At 46.9% G+C, this 3,220-nt stretch overlaps 1 pseudogene; it reads right to left on the reverse strand.

Moving 5' to 3' along the window:
* Positions 1–237: 237 nt before the first annotated feature.
* Positions 238–1,559, reverse strand: LOC103738543 (annotated as a pseudogene).
* Between the last annotated feature and the right edge of the window lie 1,661 nt (positions 1,560–3,220).

The following is a 3,220-nucleotide window of genomic DNA, read 5'->3' on the forward strand; positions in this document are numbered from 1 at the left end:
TAAAATAAAAATAACGAATAAAACATTTTAAAAAATAGCTCAAAAATGAAGCCCCCTCTCTTAGCAATAAATACTAAGCTGATCTATACATACATGTTAGACTCAAAGGAGGCAAGGACAGGAATCTCAGGTACTCTGTCAAAACATCTCAGGACTTCAGTAAAAAGGTATCCCATGACAGGATCCCAACACTAACAATTCTAACAAGCCTTCAAAGGCAGGGGAAATAAGGGTAGTCTACAGGCTGAAGAGAGCTGGAATAGTAAGGAACAGGAAGGAGACACAAAGGGCAGGGGAAGGAAAAAAATCTTCATTTACAACATCCCCCCAGTCACAGCTGAGCTTGTCTCTGCGCCTCCACTCCCTTTTAGCATTGAGAGTCAGGAGATCATTCACACTGTGCCTAGAGGCCACTGTGGCAGCGGTTTGGCTGCTAGAGCTCTGTGGCTTTCCATTTACCACCAGCAGGAGAGGAGTCTCCACACGAACATTGGAGAAGGAATAGTCCTTCCCCTTGTGCTGAATTTGGTGAAGCCTAAGGGTGGGCTCAGGAATGGCTACAGAGGCCCCAGTGAGCACTCCCCAGCTCTGCACCATATTATACACCATCACCCATAGCAAAGACCATCAGAATCTACCAGGCCAAAAATAAAGGGACCTTCTCCTCTGTGGTTAGGCTGAACACCACCTTCTCCAGGACCACAGTGCCACTGTTCACACCCGGCTGCACTGTACTCAGAGGCTTGAGCTCCAGGTTCACCTTCTGCCCAGAGGAGATAGCCCATAGCCACAAGGGCCTAAAGGAACTGGGTACAAGCTTCCCAGCATGCTCTGAAGCTTTTTGGCCTTCATCTTCCCTTGCTCTCCAAGACACTGGTTAACCTATTAAGGAATTCCATGAGCTGTTGCTCGGGTTGTTGGGACTACGGCCAGGCAGGGTCCAGAGCTGCAGCCTGAGAGCAGCCCTCGAGGGCCTCCCCAAAATTCTCTTCATATTTTTGTGACGTTGCCCTGTTCAGATGGAGGTCAGGATTGCTGGAAGCTTTCCTGTCAACCTTCTCTGCTTGGGCATAGGCACAGAGGGCTTGTTGGGAGATCTTGGGGTTTTGGCCAGTATTGAAGTAAAGAGAAAGCTATGCATTCCCCAAAATATACCAGGAGTGCCTGGCAGACACTGTCCATGACATGGCCAGAGTGTTCATCCCCAGAGCCGGTGTGCAACTGGTGAAGCACCATTGACAGGTTTTTCAGGGAGACTTTGTTCAGGTCTGGGCAGCTCCAACATCCCCTTTCTTCCAGTACACCTCACCCAGCTGGTTCCGGGCTTCCACCAGCTCAGGTTCCAGCTTCACAGCCTTTGACAGAAGCTCCTCAGACTTCCACTTCCAGGATGATCTGCCTCCTCCCCAGTCCCTTTCCTGGCACTGCCCTTGGCTGTTGGCCCAGGCAAGTATGGCATAGAGGAGAGCTGTGTGCCTGGCTTCTAGAGTTGGAAAACAGTGGTGGTGCCATTGTTGGGAGTAGCTGGTCAGTTCCCTTGAGCACCAGTTGAGCAACATTCTGGATTAGGCAGACCACCCAGGGTCTCACCATGTAGCCATGGCTCGCCTGGAACTTGCTGTGTAGGTAGACCAGGCTAGCCTCAAACTCACAGAAGTCTGTTGGCCTCTTTCTCCCCAGTGCTGGGATTAGAGGCATGCATCAGGACACCTGTGATGGTTTGAATGAGAATGTCCCCATAGACTCCAAGAATTTGAACATTTTTGTCCCCATTTGGTGACACTGTTTTGGGAGGTCTTAGAAGGTGTGACTATGCTGGAGGAAGGATGTCACTGGGGGTGGGCTTAGAGAGTTCTTAAGCCTTGTGGGAATCTCAAGATCCCACATGGTTGCTAACAACCATCTCTTCTCTTGTTTCTTGTGCCTGCTTGAAGATGTGAGAGCTTAGCTTCTGCTCCTACTCCAGCCACCTCTGCCACCATGTCTCCCCGTCATGATGAACTCTTTCCCCTTTGGAATGGTAAGCTTAAATAAACTCTTCCTTCTGTAAATTGCTTTGGTCAGTGTTTCTATCACAGCAACAGAAAAGTGATTAATACAGTACCCAAACATAATTGTATTTTATTAGATTACTGAGAAATTGGGGGAGTCCTTAAAAAACTATGGTAAGGGCTGGAGAGATGGCTCAGACATTAAGAGTCCTTGCTACTCTTGCAGAGAACCTGAGTTCAGTTCCCAGCACCCATATCAGGTAATTCACAATTGCCTGTAACTCCAACTCCAAGGGACCCAAAGCTCTCTTCTGGCCTCTGCAGGAACCTGTACATATAGCATACACACACACACACACACACACACACACACACACACGTAAATTTAAAAAAAATGTTTTAAAAAGACTATAGCCAGTCATGGTGGTGCACACCTTTAATCTCAGAACTCTTTGGGCAGAGGCAGGTAGATCTCTGTGGGTTTGAGGCCAGCGGGTGACATAGTGAATTCCAGGCCAGCTAGGCTACAGGGAGATTCTGTCTAAAAAAAAGTTTGTGTGTGTGTGTGTGGACTATGGTAATATTACAACACAAGTGATACAAAGATATAAACACATTTCATTAGCAAACATTTTTATATTTAGTGCAGTACTGAGATTGAAGCCAGGAATTTGCAGTAGTGTGTTGGCACTTTACTCCAGAGCTACACCCCTAGCTCTCATTCTCAAAATTCTAAATACTGGGCTGGAGAGATGGCTCAGCAGTTAATAGCACTGGCTGCTCTTAACAGAGGACCTGGGTTTTGTTCCTAGCACCCACATGATTGCTAACAACCATCTGTAACTCCATTCTAGGGAATCCAACACCCTCTTCTGGCCCCCACAGGCATTGTACACATGGATGCACTTGCATACAGGCAAAACACCCATATACATAAAATAAAAATAAATTAATTAAAAAATTCTATACCCTTTAGACAGCTATTCTAGAAGTAATACATTAGCTACTAATGGATGTTTAGGTTGTTGACATTTCTTTTATTATAAACTAGATTGCTTATGAAAGTGATGATTTTGGCCGGGTGTGGTGGTACACACCTTTAATTCCGGCACTTAAGAGGCAGAGGCAGGCAGATCTCTGTGAGTTCAAGGCCAGCCTGGTCTACAGTGAGTTCCAGGTCAGCTGGGGCTACAGGGAGACCCTGTCTCAAAAAGACAACAACAACTACA

This window comes from Nannospalax galili, unplaced genomic scaffold (genome assembly GCF_000622305.1).
Source record: "Nannospalax galili isolate Female #2095 unplaced genomic scaffold, S.galili_v1.0 scaffold598, whole genome shotgun sequence".
NCBI lineage: Eukaryota > Metazoa > Chordata > Mammalia > Rodentia > Spalacidae > Nannospalax > Nannospalax galili.